The sequence below is a fragment of the Dama dama genome, chromosome 19 (assembly GCF_033118175.1).
Source record: "Dama dama isolate Ldn47 chromosome 19, ASM3311817v1, whole genome shotgun sequence".
NCBI lineage: Eukaryota > Metazoa > Chordata > Mammalia > Artiodactyla > Cervidae > Dama > Dama dama.
The window spans coordinates 61,240,883-61,263,138 of record NC_083699.1 but is presented as its reverse complement, the minus strand read 5'-3'; the positions used below and the strand labels follow the sequence as shown (position 1 = coordinate 61,263,138).

General features: G+C 45.7%; 2 pseudogenes; both read right to left on the bottom strand.

The window, feature by feature from the left end:
- Positions 1–3,011: 3,011 nt before the first annotated feature.
- Positions 3,012–3,130, bottom strand: LOC133074330 (5S ribosomal RNA; annotated as a pseudogene).
- An 11,566-nt stretch (positions 3,131–14,696) lies between these two features.
- LOC133074091 (kinesin-like protein KIF11) overlaps positions 14,697–22,256 on the bottom strand; it is a 42,936-nt pseudogene continuing 35,376 nt past the window's right edge.

Here is a 22,256-nt window from a genome sequence, read left to right as displayed (position 1 = left end):
AGTGCTTTTCTCCTGGGCCTGGGAGCAGAGTGAGCGGGATGCAGGGAAAGCGGGCCTCCTTCGGGGAGGGAGCAGCAGCCAGCTGGTGAGAGTGCTTGCAGACCGGCCTTTGGAAGCAGCCTGGGAGGTCTTCCAGTGGGAGAGTGCTGGTTCTGCTCAGAGGCCCCACAGGCCAGAGGCAGAGCGCAGCATGGTCCCTGTCCTTGGCCAGCCTTGCCCAGACTTTCCTGGCCTCCAGGGGGAATGAGCCATGAAGGGGCAGGCTTCGAGGAACATGTTAGACATGCCCGGTCACCTCCCTGGGGTCAGCCCCGCTGGGTCCTTTCTATTGGGCATAGGCCTCATTGAGGCCTACTTGGACGGGAGGGGCGGGCAGCGGTTTTCTCCACACTGCCAAGGCCTAGAGGTCGGAGAGCTCTGGCAGAGGGAAGGGGAGAGCAAGGGGGTGGATGCCCAAGACCTTGCATGCCCAGCAGCCTCAGCGCAGCAGGGAGACCAAGAGGCCCCTGTGCCCCTAGGTCGGCTCTGCCCCTTCACACACAGGTGGTGCTGCTGGGGTTGCCAAGGAGCTGCCTGACAGACTCTGGCTTACCCAAGCTCTCTGACGGTGCAGGGGGTAGGAACAGACATGTGCATGTGGTTCTGCCTTGGCCTGGGTGTGTGGGGGCCCCCAGGCTGAGAAGCAAGGGCCCTGAGAGAGGACCACCCCGAAGCCCTTTTCTCCCGGGCCCAGGAGCTGAGTGAGAGGGATGCGGGGAAAGCGGGCCTCCCTCCGGGAGGAAAGGACAGCCAGCCGGCGAGAGTGCTTGCAAACCGACCTTTGGAAGCAGCCTGGGAGGTCTTTCTGTGGGAGAGGGCCGGTTCTGCTCAGAGGCCCCACAGGCCAGAGGCAGAGCCCAGCATGGCCCTTGCCCTTGGTCAGCCTTGCCCAGACATTTCTGGCCTCCAGGGGTACTGCCCCATGAATGGGCAGGGTGCGGGGAGCGTGTCAGACATGACCTGGCACCTCCCTGGGGTCAGCCCCGCTAGGGTGTTTACACTGGGACTAGGCCTCATTGAGGCCTACTTGGAGGGGAGGTGCGGGCAGGGGGTGTCTCCACACTGCCAAGGCCTAGAGGTCGGAGGGCTCTGGCAGAGGGAAGGGGTGAGCAAGTGGGTGGATGCCCAAGCCCTTGCTCGCCCAGCAGCCTCAGCGCAGCAGGGAGAGAAAGAGGCCCACTGTGCCCCTCGGTAGGGTCTGCCCCTTCAAACACAGGCTGTGCTGCTGGGGGAGCCAAGGAGCTGCCTGACAGACTCTTTCTCACCTGATCTCTCTGAATGTGCAGCGGGCAAGGGCAGACGTGTGCATGTGGTTCTGCCTTTGCCTGGGAGTGTGGGTCCCCTCGCTCGTCCCCAGGCTCAGGGGAGACCAGCCCCGAGAGATCACCAAGAAGCACTTTTTCCACAGGCTTGGAAGCGGAGTTCGCAGCATGCCGGGAAAGTGATCCCCCTTCAGGGAAGAAGCGGCAGCCAACTGGTGAGTGTTTGCAAGCCTGTATTTGGAAGGAACAGGTTAGGTGTTTCAGGGCGGAGAACTCCAGTTCTGCTCAGAGGACCGAAATTCCATAGTCGAGGTTGAGCATCTCCCCTGCCCCTGGCGAGCCTTGTAAAGACATCCCTGGCTTCAAGTTGTACTGCCCATGAAGGATCTGGCTGAGGGAGTGTATCAGACATGACTGGGTGCCTTACTGGGGTCAGCTCCACTATTGCCTTCCCACTCGAACTAGACCAAAGGCCTACTTTTAGAGGAGGTGTGGACCGGTAGAGTCCAAACTGCCAAGGGCTAGAGCAATGGGCGGTCTGGCAGAGGTTAGGGAGGAGCAAGTGCATGGATTTTTAAGCTCTTGCTAGAAGGAGGGGAAAGGAAGGGACTTTTGTCTGCAATACTGCTTTCTACCTTTTCTATTTTATATGTATTCAAAAAGTTAAAATAAAAAATAATCTTAGAGCACTTAAAAAAATAATTTTATTTTTTGGCTGTGCTGTGTCTTTGTTACTGCAAGGGCTTTTTTCTCTAGTTGCAGTGAGCAGGGGCTACTCTTTATTTGTCATGTGTGGACTTCTCATCGTGGTGCCTTCTGTTACTTTGGAGCACACGCTCTAGGGCTCATGGGCTTCAGTTATAGCATGTTGGCTCCATAGTTGCGCTTCTGGGCTCCAGAGCGCTGGCTCAATAGTGTGACTTGTAGGCTCAATTGCTCCGCAGCTTGTGGAATCTTTCTGCATCAGCGATCAAGTGTTTGTGCGAGTGTGTCGGTGGGCGAGGGTGTGGTTGGCCGACTGGGGGTCCGGTGAATACCCAGAATGGAGGCGGGAGGGTGTGGAGGCCGGGGGTTGGGAAGCCTGTGTGGGCCTCTTGCTGTCTCTCTCTCTTTTCTCCATCTCCCTTACCTGTGGTTTCAGGCACTTGACCTGTCTCGGCAGCGGGTGTGTGTTTGTGTGTGTGTGTGTGTGTGTGTCTGTGTGTGTTTCAGGCTCTTGACGTGTGTGTGTGTGTGTGTGTGTGTGTGTGTGTGCGCGCGTGTGCCTGCGCGCGAGCATGTGCAGTCGCGTGCAGGGATGCAGCTGGGGCTGGGGGTGGGGCAGCCCCCAGGATTGCCTAAGGCGTGCCAAAGGGAGCCCGAGATGGAGACCCGACCGTCATCTGGTTTCCTGGAAGCCGAATGCAGAGGGGCTCACAGGCCAAACGGAGGCAACCCAGGTCTGCGGCGGGAGTCGCGGCCCAGGCCACCCACCTGGGGAGGGGCTGAGGCTTGGGGACCCAAGAGTTGGGACGCCGCTGCCTGCGAGGGCCGCCGGCCCTCCGGCTGGAAGGCAGCCGATGGCTCTGAGAGTGGTGGGGTGCGAGAGGCCAGGGTCAGGTGGGGCTTGCGGTGCCAGCCACGCCGGGGGCCGGGGGAGCGGGGGGGGGGGGGGGGGGGGGGGGGGGGGGGAAGGGAGGTGGCGAGGGCTAAAGGAGAGGGGAGGCAAAAAGCCTACAGCACCCAATATTCCCAGGTGGTCTCCCACCCAACTACTAACCAGGCCTGACCCTGCTTAGCTTCCGAGATCAGACGAGATTGGGCGCTTTCAGGGTGGTATGGCCATAGATGGAGGCAGTTCCCGCCAGGCGCCCTAACAGCCCTGCGCTATGCCTCCCTTTCGCTCTGACCTGCCAGTCGGGCCAGCCGGCCACAGCTCTCCAGGGGCTCGCGCCTCACTTGTGCTGCACAACCCGTGACTGGACTATGGCCGGCTGACGCTGCCCCGCCCCCGCACACCGCCACCCCAGGCCCGCACCTGCCTGGCCCGGCCTGGGGGCCCGGAGGGCTTCCGGGACCAGAGCGGCCGGCCAAGCGTGCAGGGGTGGGGGGGGGGGTGGGGTGAGCGGCGACGAGGTCTCAGCACTCTCCCACCCTGGGCCTCTCCAGGCCCGCCCCGCTCGGCGACCTCCCCTACCCCACATCCAGTTCGCTGCTCAGGGCCACGTGGCCCCGGCACTTGCCAGGCATCCTGCCCGAGACCTCCCTTGCCCCTACGCTGTCTTCGAGTCTGTCTCTGGACCTTCGTCTTTTTCTGCCTCTGTCTTTCCTGACACCCGGCCTCTCACAGGTGCTATGGCTCTGGCTCTGGCTGAGGAGCTTGCGCTGGCCGGCTGTCTTACTTCGTGTGAGTGCGTGCGAGTGTCTGTGTGTCTGTCCGTGTGCCTGCCTGTCACTCTTCTGCTCTCTCAGGAAGGTCCTGCTTGGCTGGCAGCATGGGAACAAGGGGGGGCCTCGGTAGGGCCAAGGGGCGGGGCTGTTGCGCTCCAGTGGACTGTGCTGGTGGCTCCCGGTGGGTTTGGGCACCAGGCAGGATGGGCGCTCAGGGCCCTGCCTGGGCTGCATCTAGGCCCGCAGGAGCGGCCCTGGAGAGACCGAGGGTGGGAGAGCGCTGAGACCTCCGCGCCCTTCACCCCACCCCCCAGCCTCCGCACGGACATCCACTGGCCGCTCGGGGAGGGGGCCAAGCGGGTGCTGGCCGGGGGTGGCGTTGGCCGGCCGCCAGGCTGCTGGCACTGACCGGCTGGAGTCTGGTCGCCGGTTGTGGGGCTCAAGTGCAGCGCACGCCCTGTGGAGAGCGGTGGTAGGCTGGCCCGACTGGCAGGTCAGAGCGAAAGGGAGGCGCAGGGAAAAGGTCCGCAATCAATGCAGACGGTAAGCGCAGTCACAAAATTAAAAGACACTTGCTCCTTGGAAGAATAGCTATGTCAAACCTAGACAGTGTATGAAAAAGCAGAGACATCACTTTGCTAAGGTCTGTGTGCTCAAACCAATGGTTTTTCCAGTAGTCGTGTATGGATGTGAGAGTTGGACTATAATGAAGGCTGAGCGCCAATGAATTGACACTTCTGAACTGTGGTGCTGGAGAATAGTCTTGAGAGTCCCTTGGACAGCGAAGAGATCAAACCAGTCAATCCTAAAGGAAATCAACTCTAACTATTCATTGGAAGAACCAATGCTGAAGCTCCGATACTTGGCCACCTGATGTGAAGAGCTAACTCATTGGAAAAGGCTCTGATACTGGAAAAAATTGAGGGGAAGAAGAGATGGGGGTGACAGAGGATGAGGTGGTTAGATGGCACCACTGACTAAATGGACATGAGTTGGTGCGAACTTAGGGAGATAGTGATGGACAGAGAATCCTGGCGTGTTGCAGTTCATGGGGTCACAAAGACTCAGACACAACATAGCAACTGAACAACAACAACCCATGTTCATAGTATATCTCTCCATTTATTTATCTTATTTGATGTTGTCATCATAGTTTTGTAATTTTCCTCATAGATTTTATATCTGTAACTAGATTTATACCTTAGTATTCCATGTTTTTGTGCTATAGGAAATCATTTATGTTTTTAATTTCAAAATTTAATTGTTCAATGCTGGTATATCAGAAAACTTTTGAGTTTTGTTTATTGACCTGTATCCTTCAATGTTCCTATATTTGTTTATTAGTTCCAGGAATTATTTTGTAGATTCTTTGGCACTTCTACATAGACATGCTTATTTAACTTTTATGCAGAATACATCATGCAAAATCCTATGCTGGATGAAGATCAAGCTGGAACTAAGATTGCCGGGAGAAATGTCAATAACCACAGATGTGTGGATGACACCATCCATGGCAGAAAGTGAAGAGGAACCCAAGAGCCTCTTGATGAGGGTGAAAGATGAGAATGAAAAGGCTGACTTAAAACTCAACATTCAAAAAACTAGGATCGTGGCATCCGGTCCCATCACCTCATGGTAAATGTTGTTGTTCAGTCCTGTCCGACTCTTTGTGACCCCACAGACTGCAGCACACCAGGCATCACTGACCTTCACCATCTCCTGGAGCTTGCTCAAACTCATGACCATTGAGTCAGTGATGCCATTCAACTATCCCATCATTTGTCATCCCCTTCCCCTCGTGCTGAAAGTTTGTTGCTGAAAGATAAGACGCCGGATTCTTGGCCTCCGGAGGAGACAAATTTAATCCGGGGGCCAGAGATGAGGCTGGATCGCTCAGAGCTTTGTGTAATAAAGTTTTACTAAAGTATAAAGGAGATAGAGAAAGCTTCTGACATAGGCATCAGAAGGGGGCAAAAGAGTACCCCCTCCTAGTCTTTAGTTGTAAGTTATATAGTCACTCACAGTCTGTTAATGAAAAGAAAGGAATGTCTTAGAATTTAGAATGGCACCAGATAATTCATCCCTAGCCTTAAAACGATTGACTTGAATCTTGTAGAAGGGCAGGTTACCAACAACTAGTTTCATTTACATAGATTAGAGAACAATATCTGAGTAAGTAGGTTAGGCCGTTTGGTGGAACCAACTTGAAGATAAAGTCTGGGGTCCATTAACATAGCTTAAGACAATATTTTCATAAGAAAAAGAAATGTATTGGTTAACTCAAGGTTTGAGAGTAGTTAGCTTCAGGTGAAACCAGGTGTCATGGCAACACAGCATTTTAAGATAAACCTCCTTTTAAATTTGTATAGAGAAGAAAAAATACATCGCTGGTTTGTTTCCTCCTGCCGCTTAAGAGAGATAAAAATGTCTGGCACTTGCAGCCTATTTCCTCTGTTTGGAGACCCCTGGCCTTCCTGCCTATTACCCTCTCACTGCCTTCAATCTTTCCCAGCATCAGGGTCTTTTCTAATGAGTCATCTCTTCGCCTCAGGCAGCCAAAATATTGGAGCTTCAGTTTCAACATCAGTTCTTCCAATGAATATACAGGATTGGTTTCCTTCAGGATTGACTGGTTTGATCTCCTTACAGTACAAGGGACTCTCAAGAGTCTCCTCCAACAGCACAGTTCAAAAGCATCAGTTTTTCGGCACTCAGTCTTCTTGATGGTCCAACTATCACATCCATACATGATTATTGGAAAAACCATAGCTTTGACTGTACAGACCTTTTCAGCAAAGCAATGTCTCAGCTTTTTAATACAGTCTATGTTTGTCACTGGTAAAGAATCTGCCTGCAATGCTAGAGACCCCGGTTCGATCCCTAGGTCAGGAATATCCCCTGGAGAAGGGCATGACAACTCACTCCAGGATTCTTGCCTGGAGAACTCCATGGACAGAGAAGACTGGTGGGCTACAGTCCATGGAGTCACAAAGAGTTGGACAACACTGAGCGATGATCACTATAGGTTTGTCAAAGCTTTCCTTCCAAGGAGCAATCATGTTTTAATTTCATGGCTGCAGTCACCATCTTGCAGTGATTTTGGAGCCCAAGAAAATAAAGTCTGCCACTGTTTCCATTGTTTCCACATCTATTTGCAATGAAGTGATGGGACTCAATGCCATGATCTTAGTTTTTTGAATGCTGAGTTTTAAGCCAGCTTCTTCATTCTCCTCTTTCACCTTCATTAAGAGGCTCTGTAGTTCCTCTTTGCTTTCTGCCATAAGGGTCGTGTCATCCACATATCTGAGGTTATTGATATTTCTTCTGTCAGTCTTGATTCCAGCTTGTGCTTTATCCAGCCCATTATTTCGCCTGATAGATGGGGGAAAAGTGGAAACAGTAGCAAATAGATGGGAAAATAGTAGACAGTAGAAACAGTGACGGACTTTATCTTCTTGGGCTCCAAAATCTCTGCAGATGGTGACTGCAGCCATGAAATTAAAGGACACTTGCTCCTTGGAAGAAAAGATGTGACAAACCTAGATACCATATTAAAAAGCAGAGACATCACTTTGCTGACAAAGGTCTGTATAGCCAAAGTTATGGTTTTTCCAGTAATCATTGGAAGTATGGATGTGAGAGTTGGACCATAAAGAAGACTGAGTGCCAAAAAATTGATGCTTTTGAACTGTGGTTCTGGAGAAGATGCTTAAGAGTGCCTTGGACAGCAGGGACATCAAACGAGTCAATCCTAAAGGAAACCAATCTTGAATATTCATTGGAAGGACTGATGCTGAAGCTGAAACTCCAATACTTTGGCTACTTGATTTTAAGAGCCACCTCATTGGAAAAGATGCTGATGCTGGGAAAGTTTGAAGGCAGGAGGAGAAGGGGGTGACAGAGAATGAGATGGTTGGATGGCATCATTGATTCAGTGGACATGAATTTGAGGAAACTCCAGGAGACAGTGAATAACAGGAGCCTGGCATACTGCAGTCCATGTTTCAAAGAGCTAGACATGATTAGAGAATATTACACCTATTGAAATCAGCCAGGCAGAGTAAGGCAAATACTATTAGAATCTAACTTACATGTAATATAAGTAATTAGAAGTTTTGGATTAGCAGATACAACCACTGTGCATAAAATAGATTAGCAACAAGGACCTACTTTATAGTCATTATTATAAGTTATAGTCAGTATTTTGTAATAACCTATAATGGAAAAGAATCTGAACAAATAACTGGGTCACTATGATGTATACCTGAAATTAGCACAATACTATACTTCAATTAAATATATATATCTTTGTGTGTCTGTCTGTCTGTGTCTCTTAGGGTCAGCAGGCCAGCACCACATTGGGGGACCACCCTGACCTGTCCTCCCTACTCACCTATACAGTTTCACTCACTTTACTCAGAAGATAGTTTGCAATGGCTCCTAACAAGAGAATCTTTTTATTTTCAGTGTTATCTCTTAGTGGTTGTGTGAGCTGTTAATATTAGGAGAAGCTGAATGGAGGCTATATTGGAATTCTCTATATTATCTTTTCAACTTTAAAAAAAAAATCTAAAGCTAATACAAAGTTAGGCCATGAAATAGGTGACCATTATGTCAACTGTCTCCTGTAAACTCCTGAGACTTTTGTAAGGAGAAAATGGAATATATTTAATTCAGTTTGCATCAGTTTAGCCTAAAGGAGCAAAAGAAAGCCATTAATAATTTCTCACTTTCAAGTTCAAGTAAACAAGACAGTAATGGTTCCATTATTTTAGGTCATGAGAAGGAAAATTGCTAAAAATGATAGGTTTAGATCAGAGACTCTTGAGAGAAAAGTAGTGGAATTGTGGTCTATGAAGCCAGATTTTATAAAATGAGTGAGGATGTGGGAACATTGAATACAAATAACATTTGTATATAAATAATGCTGTCTTTCATGAGTTTGCATGGCTGACAGAATATTATTTATAGATGCAGAAATCTGCATATGCTTTTAGGATCTGGAGGAAAATCCAATAATAAGACATCTGGGATGCCAGAAATAGAAGACAATGATTTGATACTTTGCTAAAGGAAGCAGGGGTAGGTAAATTAAACACCATGCAGGTGAAGAGCTTAACTGTGATTCAGAGGCAGTAAACAGAATGTACAGTGACCATCATGCATTCATCATACAGTTTCAGCAGTTCCTGAATTGGTTTCACCTATACCCCTGCCCACTTGCCCCCCGCCCCCCACACACACTGTTTTTGAAGCAAGTCTTCAACAGGTTTAATGTCATTCAGGTACATTTTAGTATGTATCTCTAAAAGATCCCCTTTAAAAAATAAATACCAGCAGTTTCATCCCCAACAATAATAATAATCTCTAATCTCATCAAATACCCAGTTTCTTTTCAAAACTCCCATTAGTCCATATATGTAATAAATGATTTTATTTTCTCACAGTTTGTTTGGAGCAAGATATAAAGAAATTCAAACAATTATAATTAGACAGTGTCTTTTAAGTGTTTATAATAGACTTTGCCCCCTGAAATTTATGTACTGAAAAATCTAGATCATTTGCCTTAGTTCTGAGTGTTACCACAAAATACCATAGACTGGGTGGCTTAAACAGTGAATACTTCTGGAGTCTGGGAGGTCCACGTCAAGATGCAGCATAAATCTATGATTTACTAGTTGTGTGCTGTCTGTCAACCCTTTGAAACTCTTATGAGCATCATGTATGTGTAATATGACGCGGCCTTGATGGCACCTTCTGGAGATGGGCACTGTTGCCACTCTCAGGATGCTGGCCTCCCTGCTCATACCCACTCAGCTGTGTTACCGTGATCTTCAAGGGGAGCCTCTGTCAGTATCTCCCAGGGCTGTTCAGCTGTGTTACCACGATCTTCAGGGGGAGCCTCTGTCAGTATCTCCCAGGGCTGTTGATTTTTCCCCATCAGCAATATAGGAAGTAGAAGCAGTACAATATATGTTAGTTTAGGGGCAGAGGGCTGATATTTCATTTGTTTAGAGTCTAGAAAAAAGGTATAGACCCACATCTTCCCTTATGTTCCAACTTGATTACAGGTTCATTTCTGAAATAGGTCAGACACATAGTGATTAATTTGAAAATGGATAGACCAGGGATAGTTAGCAGTACATGGAGGACTCTTATCTGCTGCTAACATCTGTGTCCAAAAACTCTAACATGAAACCTTAAGAGAACTCCTGTTGGTGCCTGAGGAGTTAAGTCCTCTTGGTAATAGTAACTGTCTGAATGAAATCAGCCTTTGGACAGAGAAAGAATAGCCCATATTGGAAAGTAATTATAGCTTTTATACCTCTGTGTGTGTGTGTGTGTGTGTGTGTGTGTGTGTGCTTTCACAGCTTTTTGGAGACTACAGCCTATTTCTCCATGAGACCAAAAATTGGAGAGGAGGAAGTGTCCCCAAACATTTTCTTTGGTATCTGGCATGAATTCAGCTCTCACTTTAAAGCCTTTTGGAATAAAGAGAACAAACTTATTCTACGAGAAAGGTAGGTGTTTTTCATTTACACAGTGGCATTTTAAAACTGGTGTTTTCTCAGGTTTGACCTGTTAGGGGTTGCCAACTTTCATAGCCTGAATGAAAAACTAGGTCCTCACTCTGGGGTTTCCAGTCTAAGAGTGTGCTGAGGTTGGGCAGTACTTGGAGTTCAAGTAAGAAGAATCAGCACAGTGGCTGTGATGATGCAAAGGGCATCTGGGGTGATGGTTTGCCAGGACCACTGTCTAGTAGACCAGATTATGTGGTGAGGAAGCCACACAGAAGCAGACAGGTAAGAAGAGGAGTGAAAGAACCCTGCTGAGATCACAGACCCACTCATTTCCAAAAAACCTTAAGAAGGTAAGATGAATCAGTTTGGTTTAACTTTTGCTCAATTCATGGGATATTGTCACACATTTCACCACTCATATCAAAATTCCTCGCAGGTGTCACCAAGAAAAAGATGATCAATATTTTTAAGAGATATTTTCAAGACTCTTATCAGATCGTATCACATTTCTTTAAGTATATCTTAAGAAATGAAGGGAAATTTCCCTTCTTAAGTACATGGAATAGAGTCTCTGTCCCTTGAGTATGAAGCTTACACAAGTGCATTGTTACCAAGTTGGGAAGCATGTCCCCAAATTGTGGGGTCTGAAGGGAGAATAAAAGGGAAACCAAACCCTAATCCTGAGCCTATTAGTGCGCTTCCCACATCCTGACCCTAACAAGGACTTTGCTTTAGAAAACATACCTGTTAAGGGACTTTATTCATCATAGTACAAAGTTCCACAATTTTTTTTTCTTATCATCTTCATTTTGGTCTTGCTTATATACAAAACCATGCTGTCTCACCTAGTTTTCACGTAAGTAGATTTCAATTGGTCTTTAAATCAGGTGAGATTAATTGCTGACACTTGCTGAGCAAGTGGCATGTTCTCGCTAATAGAATTTACCTACCTAGAGTCTGCGACTCCATCAGAGCAGGAAGTCTGCCTCCGTGACCAGTGGATGGAAAAGAGAGCAGTCTGAATGGAAGGGAAACACTGTAAACATCTACTTGTAGATAGTGAACTTGTTCTACCTCAAGATGCATCACCTAGGTTAATATAAGGGACATTTGCCAGGAGTCCAGGTTGGTGAGGCAGGAGAGAGAACTGAGTGAACATGGGCCTATCTGGACCACTCTTCAGATGTGGATGTTTCCAGCTTTTCACCAAGCAAGGCTTGCTCGGTTTGGAAAATGGTGAGGAGGAAACTGTTTTTAACTTTGGCATGTCACAGACAGCCTCCCTTCCTGGTGCTCACTGGTTCCACACATGCCTCCTTTCAGCTCTGGCCTAAGCCTGGGAAGGGCCTGGGGCTCAGTCACACTGGGAAACAATATAGAAAGATCAGTGTTTCACTTTGCACAGCAGCTGGGATGATACTGATCTCAGAGGGAGAGATCCTAGTTCCCTGCCTAGGAATCAAACCTGGGGAACCTGGATGAAAACCAAGAGTCCTAGTCACTAGACCACCAGGGACTAGAGGCAAGAAGCAAAAGTGGCCTGGGCTCTTGACCCTGTTTGTAAGCAAGACTGTTTCAAGGAGGCAAAAACTGTAAAAACAGGTCCAACATTTATGATTAGATGCATAGCGCAACAGGGAGAGCACACAGGAAAACAGTTTGTTCATCCAGCTCAGAAGGAAGGCAGAGATACACACCTGGAGAGGAGTGTGGATGTCCTGAGTGAGGAGGAACACAGTCTAGACATGTTTAAATCACTTATATAGGACAGCCCTTATAGGTCTTTGTTTACCTTTGGCCAATAATCTTGTTTCTTTCTTCACACCTGACTGGTCCACGCACCTTCCCAAAGATGTGTGTGCAACTTTCTTCTAAGATGTATCCCTCCATAGATGCCTATGGGTGCATGTCCACACTTACTATGGTGTGGGGTCCCTTCCCTTTTCAACCCCAAAGAAGACTTCCTGAACATGTACAGACAGGGAAGTCTTCCTTGACCTCAGGAGTGGGCACCTTTTCTCTTTGCTTTAGCAGAACTCAGCTTTTACCACTAGCTTTTTCCTTGGAGTGTCTGGGTGAGAACAAAGCTTGAATTTTACTCCACTTGACAAATACCAGGTGTCTGGTCCAGAGGCCCGCTATCTCCTACCTCAATACTGATAGAGTGGAAATGGTGAGAGGTAGGCATGGACAGAGCAGGAGTGGAGAGGGCCTGAGGGCACATAAGTGAGCAAGGGATTCTTAGCTAAGGTCCTGGCATGAGCTCGCAGGGGGTCTCTCATCCAAGCTCTCTTCACCACATGGCCTATCCAGAAGTGCTGAGTGGCTCCCATGGAGATGATATTGGCCCAGAGCAAGTCATTCACTGTCAGAAATGGTGAAGGCCTTGTCCCTGAGATAGAGCTGGGTTTCCAGGTAACACTGTTGACAACAGTCCACTATTTATGAGAGCTTAGGCATTGGATATGCTCACTAAATATCTCATACAATCAATTTGATCCTTTTTTTATACTTCTTCCTGTGCTTAAAAAAATACAGCGGGCTTTTTGACTCACTGGAGGTGACTTCATTTCATCTCGGTAGTGATGTTAATGGACAGGTGACAGGTGCTGTCCAGTGCACACTGCTCGTTTGCTTTTAACGGAGGACTGAGGAGGAGCACGTGGCAGGTGAGAGAGTTATTTAGCCCTCTAAATGACAGGATGGAAGGTGTCTGTGGATTCCTCACTGCAGAAATGCCAGCCACAGCCTGGGGTTGGGTGGGGGCATTGGTCACGTGTGTCTGTACCTGTCTTTTCAGTGTCCTCTCCTCCTCCTGTCCTCCCTCTTCTCCTCTCTTTCTCTCTCTCATCTGCACTCTCACCTTCTCTCACCTTTCAACTCCCTCCCTCCAATCTCTCTGTGCTTTAGCACAATTTCCAGGCCAGGCTGTTTCTTTAAGGGTGAACCCCTGGCCATCAGTCCAGCCCTGGCTCACATTCTCCCAACCCAGGAGGAGAGGGCATTCTCGAGCTTCTAGAGAAATCCCAGAGAGGAATTCCAGATGAGTCGTGTTCATCTTTGGATCAGCCACAGTGGCCAGAGGTTGGTTTTGTGGGGACTGTGATTGGTTCAGCAGTCCTGCAGCCAGAGAGGAGGATTGCTGTGAGTGACAACCCCCTTCTTGGCACTGTCACTGGAGTTAGGGAGGAGCAAGTAAATGATAATTTACTAGCCTTAATTTATTAAGCCTTTAAAAATAACCTGTGTAATTACCAGAATGTCTTAGCATGTCTTAAACTCAAAAGATGCTTTAAGGGCATCGTTGAAATTTTCCTTTCTGATCAAGTTTTCCTTGCTCTAATTTGTAATGTATACATTGAATAATATTTTAAGGTTGTAAATACTCTATAAAAATCATTACTAATTGTTGAGTATGGAGTGGCAGTAATGTATTTTTGGCTTTTTCTGATGACTTATATGATTTAATAGATATATTTCTTGAAATGGTATGTTTCTAGTCTATGGGAAAAAGGTTTGCTGTCCTTCTAATCAATGGGGTGTGGAAAACACAAGCATTTCCAGACCAGGGTTTTTATTGGCTTCCCAGGTAAGTGCTAGTGGTAAAGAATCCATCTCCAAGGCAGGAGATATGAGACTCAGGTTTGATCCCTGGGTCAGCTAGATCCCATGGAAAAGGGCATGGGAACGCACTCTAGTATTCTTGCCTGGAGAATCCCTTGGACAGGAGCCTGGTGGGCTACAGTCCATGGGGTCTTAAAGCGTTGGACATGACTGAAGTGACTTAGTATGCACACACGCTTGCTGGCTTGAGCCCAAGACAGGCATGGCTTCAGAGTTAGCACAGTGGAGACAGTAATAGCTGTCCTGCAGAGAGACTATAACTGAACAAGGTGCTATATTAGAGTATATAGGGCAGTGTCTCCATGCTCAATATTCAGTGGCTGTTGTCCATCATGTAATATAAATGACCTCCTGATTATGATGACCCACAAGGTCATGTGACATTCTGACAAGACATGTTAAGAATATATCTGAAAATGGAAGGCATTATTGTGATGCAGTTGCCTTCTTGGTTGGTAAAATGTCTTGATTCTGAGTCCAAGGATGAACTTTTGTTTGAAGATGCTGAAGTGACCTATCCTTTCTTGGTTTTAAATCATGCTCTACTCCTCTTGATGCTTTGGACAGCTGACCCATTGGTTTTGTCTTGAGTCAGAAAAAATTTTTTTTTCATGTATGTGTAACTAGGCTTGTACACTTATTAATTAGAGGTCCATCTCCAGAGAAATCTGGACTCATTATTATTGAGCAGCACAAAATATGAAAAATAGTTTTTTTAAATGTCAGCTTGACACTATCCAGAGGATGGGGACAAACTGACCTGAACGCTGCCCAAGCACATCATCCCCGTGTGAGGACCCAGGAGACCCATCTCATCTCCTGGGGGCTGCCAGCATCCCTGCCCACTCAGGAGGCCCAGGGAGCTCGGGGGATAGGAGCTAGATGACTTAGTGCAGGGTTATGGAGGCACTGGTGCTTTTCTTTCCTTTTTTTTTTTTTTTTGCATTTGTATTGGAGTATAGTTACTGTGCAATGTTGTGTTAGTTTCTGCTATACAGCAAAGTGAATCAGCTATAAGTGTGTGTGTGTGTGTATAATATCCCCTCTGTTGACACATGCTTTTCCACAGTGATGGAGGGACCATGGTCCTGGGGGAGACAGTTGTGCCCAAGACAGCTTCATTGCCAGAAAATGCTCTGTTATAGCTAGACTCAGTTTTTAGGCAGAGTCCAGTTGTGTGACATGTGGTCATCATCTCATTCCATGTTGAGTTTCCAGGCCCAGGAGACCCTCAGTCATTTGATGGTGACCCTGTCTCTCTGGAGCTGACAGCCTAGCCCTGGTACAGTGTGACAGGTGGAGGAAGCAACAAGGAGGGATCAGTTCCTCCAGAATTCTGTTCACACAGATCTGATTAGGAGTGTACCAGGTGGTCCTGGGGGTGAGAGTGTCCTAGACAAGGAGACCAATCTCCAGGAGCCAGGCCTCAAGCCCCATCATGCAGTGAGGCCTGTCACCATTTCATTTATAGTCAGCTTAAGACATTTTAATTTAATAAATCAGTGATGTCATTAGTAAGGGTTGTGCTTAAAGTGCTGTCTAACTTAACTTGCTGGTTTAATTTACTCTGAGGAACCAGGAAAAAGGGCAGCTACTCCTCCCACTGTGCAGGCAAGGGGCAGTCGGATCTGGTCTCAACCCCACTGGTGTGTGGTTGGAGGAAAAATGTCTGTGTTCCCTGCCTTAGGATACTGCACATTAAACTGAAGGTGCCTCATCCATGTTAACACTCCTTTTTCCATCATTTGTATGCATATGAGCTGTGTGTTCAGATTGAAATGGGATGTCATCAGAGTAGAAGGAAGCAACTGTTTTCAAAGCAATGAAAAATAAACTTGAGCTAAAGAGACAGACTTATTGTTCTGTAATCATGTGTTCATTGTACACCTAAGTGGAGCTGCCCCTTACATCTCCACTCAGCACTGTCATATGGAGCAGTATGTGAAGTTGACCAACCACTTACCCCTTTAATTCAGGCATCAGTTTCTAGAGAAACGACCCATAAAGAAACCTTCTTCCTAGTTTTGATCCCTGTAGCAGACGCCTTGGCTGGAAAACAAGAAGACAGAACAGTGGCCAGTAGAGCCTGGGAATGTGTAAGGAATATGAAGTACAGTCTTTAAAGGAGTAATTCATATGCATTAAGATATAATAGGCAATTAAATTCATGAATTTATTAATTCAGCAAATATTTACATCCTACTGTGTGCTCAGCAAATTTCCTGGCCATGTATATCTTACCCTCTAGTGAGAGAGGCAGACAATAAAAAAGTGAACATATACATTTTTAAATTATAGCTTGAAATTAGCACTATGAGGAAGTAAAGAGTGGACCAATTTTGCAGAATGAAAAGCAGAAGAGTTTCACTTAGAAAGTGTGGTCAGAGGAGGCCTTTCTGAAGAGGCAACATTTATGCTGACACCTAAAGAACTTGAGGCTGGTGAGGGGCAGGATGGTGAGCCTGGCTGGCAGAGGTGTGGGAAGGTCACAGAGCCTGACAGAAAAGACTGACTGCTCTCCAGGTCATGAGATGAATCTGAGGGAACAAGCAGGGGCTTTACCATTCAGGCCCTTGCAGTCATGCAAAGAGACTGACTTTTATCATGGGTACAGTAAAAGTTCTCGCAGGGCTTTTGAAAGGGAATGTCTTGATGCAATTCATGCACAGAAGAGACGGTTTGGCCAAGTGGGTAGGAGATGGGGGACCATGGTATTGAGAAATGAGTTGGGAGTGGCTGAGGTGGCCCAGGTGAAAGGTGTGATGATCTGGACGAGGCGAGGCAGCAAGAGGTGACAGGAAGTGGACCTTCTGCACATCTGTTATCTTGAGTTCCTGCCTGGAGCAACTTTGGCAGTCAGAAAAGTCTAAGTCTCAGCTGCATCATGACAAGCTTATGTTAACCAGATTTTAGAGATCAGGAAAACAGACTTCTCCCTTTTTTTCTCCTAAAATGATTTACAAAAAGCCATGGCTAAGAAAAGATCTGAAACTGTGGATATCAGAAAATTTATTTTCTAAAACTTAGTTCTCCAAAAATGATGTAAAACTCTAAGGCGAAGGTTAGATGGAAAAAAGTCATTGCACTTGCTTCTTTATCTTATCATGTTTCAAGAGATATTTTTAAATTTTGGGAAAATCCTTTCTCAAAGCCTCATGTTCAAAAATGGAAAAAACTCACCCTGAAAGGTTCTGGTTTGAGCTTCTCCACAGACATTTTTTGCTTTGAAAAAGGATTTAAACATTTCTGGTGAGTTTGTAGAGACCTGAAGGTCTCTTATGAAGGTATCTGAGCAATTATTAATTTCTCTTCAGCATTTGCTAAAAAGTTTTTTTTTATATATTAGCAAAGTTTTAGTAAAATATATTTGGATCAAATTATGGTTCATGGAGTAAAGATGTTTAAAATTACTCATTAGAAACAACATTATGCAGCTTATAAGAACTGAAAATGGGCTTCCTTAGTGGCTCAGTGGTAAAGAAACCCCCTGGTCAATGCAGGAGACACAGTTTCAATCCCTGGGTTGGGAAGATAACCTGGAGGAGGACATGGCAACCCAATCCAGTATTAGTGCCTGGGAAACCCCATGGATAGAGGAGCCTGGCAGTCTACAGTCCATGGGGTTGCAAAAGAATTGGACACGACTTAGTGACTAAACAACAGTAAGCTGAAAATAATTCCTAAAGTAAGCTATTCCTTTACCAGCAAGCTATTATTTTGGGAGTCATTTTCAATTTCTTTAGGAGCCTCTCAATGTGATGGTTATAACCTGTGGGAAGAGGAGGGCCAGATTTGTCTAAAACTAAATTCTTAGGTTTGTGTGGACTTCATTGGAGCCTGGATTTTTTAGGTAGTGAAAAATGTAGGAAGTCAGGGGCTCCATGAGTCACCCCCTTGTAACATATTCCTGACTGGCTCTGAGCCCCCCAAGCAGAGGAGCCCACTGGCCAAACATCCTTCTTCCTGTCTGCTTGGCACTGCACACTCAGACATGGCAGAGCAATGGGGACCTGAGAGAAATGGAAAGCGTTGAGAGAGTAGTATTGAAACATATGAATGTAAATCATATGTAAAATAGATAGCTAGTGGGAAGTTGCTATATAACACAGGGAGCTCAATCCAGTGCTCTGTGACGACCTAGAGAGGTGGGATGGAGTAGGGGGTGGGAGAGAAGATCAAGAGGGAGGGGACATGTGTACACTTATAGCTGATAGACATTGTTGTATGGCAGAAACCAACACAACATGGTAAAGCAACTATCCTCCAAATAAAAATAAAATTAAAAAATGTGGGACCATGGGATCAGTAATGGGTATTCAGAAGCTAGTTGTGAGAGATGGGGGTGGGCAGGATCATCTCCAACACATAGGTGTTAGTCTCTACAACAGATTTGAAGCTGATGGCAGCATTAGACCCAGCCATGCTGGGTCATTTTATTTGACAAAGAGCAGTTAACTCACTGGTTTTGCCTGCTGAAGTCTGATTAACACATAAGAAGCAACTGTTATAAGATATCAAACTCAATTTTGAATGTGACTCTCACATGCTGGAAGGACATGGCCAAAATATTTTTTAAAAGGTCAGCCTAGAGTTGCCGTGAGGTCCGCAGCTCCCTCCTGGGATCCAAGGAAGAGGACACACAGCAGTGTTACTCATAACATCTGAACACTGGAAACACACTCAAATGTCCATCAGCAGATGGATGGACAGATAAAATATAGCACATCCTTACAATGGAATAGCACTCAACGATGAAAAGACACGAAGTACTGATATATGCTATAACATGGGTAAGCCTTCAAAATGCTGTGCTAAGTGAAAAAAGATGGTCACAGAAGAAGACTATATGGTGTGATTTGATTTATATGAAACACCCAAACTTGGCAAGTATTTATATAGGATCTGGAAGTAGATTAGCCCTTGTTGAGGGCTGGGGGCAGAAAGGAATAGGAATTGACTTATGACAAGGTTCCTTCGGTGAGTGGAATATTCTAAGAATACACAGCTGCACAGCCTTGTGGGGTGTGGGTGTGGGTTTTTCTGTTGTTTGTTTTGTTTTGTTATTTGTTTTTTTGGCCACATCATGCGGCTTGTGGGGTCTTAGTCCCCTCATCCTTCCCCACCCCTCAGCAGTGACACTGCTAGTTAGGACACAGTCTAGTCCTAACCACTAGACTACCAGAGAATTCCCTGTTCAGTCCTGTGAGCTGTCCACTTTAAGTGGACATTTAATAATATGTTAATGATATCTTAATAAAGCTATTTTTTTAAAAAAGCAAGTAAATAGAATTTCTCACATTAGCCACTAGGCCTAATCGTGGACCACAATTGAACACCCCACCTGCCCTCAGCAGTCTGTTCAGGTTGGTCACAGTTTTGAAATCGTCCTGGCCATTTCCCCTGTGCTTAGGAGATACACTCAAGGAAACCAAGTCTTTCTACTACTAATATGACTAAATGAGCTAAATCAAAATTTGAGAGATAAATCTGCTGGCACAAAGGAAAACAAGTAACAGAGTTCATTCCAAAATTTAAAAGATCTCCATCTATTTAAATAATGACTCTGAAATGATGAAATGAGCAGTATTTCTCTGTATAAACTTCAGGTTCAGGAAATCTTAAGTCATGTTAAAACACACACACACACAAAATAGGTAATTTGTGTGTATGTGATCTGAAATGACTCATCTATTCCAAGTAAACTTTTTTTCAGATCTAATCTCCATGAGAGGAGTCAGATTGTCCAAGTTTTCTCAAACTGTAGTTCTAATGGAGAAAAGATAAATCCTTAGGAACAAAAAGTGGCTATGATAATGATTAAAATAAATAAAAGGGGGAAGAAATGTGTTCGCCTTAGCTCTGGGGTAAAGCCCCATCTCTCACTTCTGTTTTCTTGGGCCTCCACCCTCTTACCAGAATGTCCCCATCTACTGCCCACTGGGCCCTTGCCTGGCAACTGAATCTTCACTTAGGACCCCTCCCCATGGGCCCCTGACAAGATCGCTGCTCAAGATCTTTGCTTCTACTCATCATAAACAGGCTTAGAAGCGTGAACCATGGGCAACTGCTAGGTCAGGAGAGGAAGTCTGAGCCCTTGTGAAGAAAGCAGACATTTCTTGAGGCAAGGACAGACCTTTTATATGGTGCTTCCTAGCCAGTGGGCCCTCAGTGAGGACTGGCCATCCTGGTGCTGTGGAACTGGCCGTGGAAGTGCAGTATGGCCTTGGACACAGGCATTTCTAGTGTATTCAGCTGTCCAGGTGAACAGCCATTGTGGCAAATAAGTGTCCTCCAATCTAGGCTCCTTAGTTTCTGTGGAAAGCTCTTGTTTATAATTTGTTCCTCCTTAAAAGGAGCTTTAGATCATTGGCACCATGGTTGTCATCAACATCATCAAAGTTATTATACATGCATAATATTTCTTATCTGCATATTATAATTCCATATCAAACTCAAATTCAGATGCTTTTGTCTGCTTCCTTTTATTTTTTAAATTTTTAATTGAAGTATAGTTGATTTATAATATATTAATTTCTGCTGTACAGCAAAGTAATTCAGTCATACATATATATATATTCTTTTCCATTATGATTTATCTCAGGATATTGAATATATATCCTGAGATATATATTCTCAGTGCTATACAGTTCTCTGTGCTATATGATAGGACCTTGTTGTTTATCCATTTTATATATAATAGTTTGCATCTGCTAGTCCCAAACTCCCACTCCATCCCTCCTCCAGCCCCCTCCTTGGAAACCACAAGTCTGTTCTCTATATAAATCTATTTCTGTTTCACATATAAGTTCATTTGTGTCTTATTTTAGATTCCACATATAAGTGATATCATATGATATTTGTTTTTCTCCATCTGACTTACTTCACTTAGTATGGATTCACCCATCCCTGGATTCACCCATCCATGTTCCTAGATGGACCTAGATAATGGTAATACTCTATTGTATTGAATATATATGTACCACATCTTCTTTACCCATTCATCTGTCTGTGGGCATTTAGATTGTTTCCGTGTCTTGACTATTGTAAGTAGTGCTGCTGTTGGGGTGCACATTGGGGTGCATGTATCTTTTTGAATTACAGTTTTCTCTGAATCTATGCCCAGGAGTGGGATTGCTGGATCTTCTGGTATCTCTGTTTTTCTGATGAACCTCCATACTGTTCTCCATGGTGACTGCACCAACTCATGCTTGCTCTTTCTGAATGTTGTCTTACATGAAGCCCATGAGCATTTCATTTTATTTCATTCTATTTCAATTTATTTGGCTTCTGGGTGTTTTGTTTGTTTATTAAAATCAGTAATAAAACACCAAGGATCCCCAATACTTTGAATATCTTTCTAAGTTTGAAACTTTAATCAGTTTCATCTGCCATTTTATCTTACTGAGCAATGTTGACATTCTCTGGATAATCCACCAGCTTTCTCCCCACCTTCCCCACCAAGCCCTGGCCACTCTGCATTTACTCAAAGGGCAGGTGGCACTCTCCCAGCATGAGCCATCGTGTTGTCCAGAGGTTACACTTGACAACATGAAAACTAAGGCTCAGAAGGGAATGAAGGTGTTCTGTGTTAGTGCTCAATGAGGAGAGAGGCCTGCCCTATCCTCTGGGGACTCAGGGCAAAGGGAAGAGAGAGTTGAAGGAGGTACAGCAGTATACGTAGGCCTGTCAGACAGTATTCTGTGAGAAGTGATGGGTAAGCAGGGACTTAAAGGAAGTGAAGGAATAAAGCAGGGGGCTATGGAGATAGAATATTCCAGCCAGGGAGAGTGGCAAGTGCAAAGCCTGAGGAAGGCAGATGCAGTGAGCATCCTGAACAGAGTGAGCAGGAGGAAAGAGGTGGATGATGACTGCACAGAGGGGTGCTGGGCCAGATTGTGGAGCCTGGTGGACCACGTGGAAGAGGCTTCCAGAAGAAGGGTGTAAACCAGAGCCATGTGACATGCTGTGGTGCTCACAGAAGGGAGAATCGGTGTCTTCACAAGGGCAGGCACCATTAGGTAGTCAGTGACAGATGCCTGGTTAGATGGGCGCAGGAGAAGAGGATGATGGGTAGCTTTCTGGAGGAGCCAGTACACTAGGAGGTCAGCAGAGAAAGAAGGTCTTGCTGGAGGGGGAAGGAGTGAAGGATTTTTTTAAATGGAGGAATCAAAAGCATATTTTTAGCCTGAAAGGAATAATCCAGTAGAGGAAAAAAATGTGGTTTTGTTCTCCCTTAACATGTATATTTCCTAGATGCGCTCCTGCCTTGTATCGCCTACATCTTTCTCGCACATAATTCCAAACCATTGTGGTATAAATAGCTCTGTTGTACTCTCTTTTGAGTGTCACGGGAGGAAACATGATAAACTCTCTATGTCTATAGTCTGTCTATAGTCTATGTCTATGTCTAATAGTCCTTGGGGGCTTCCCTGGTGGCTCA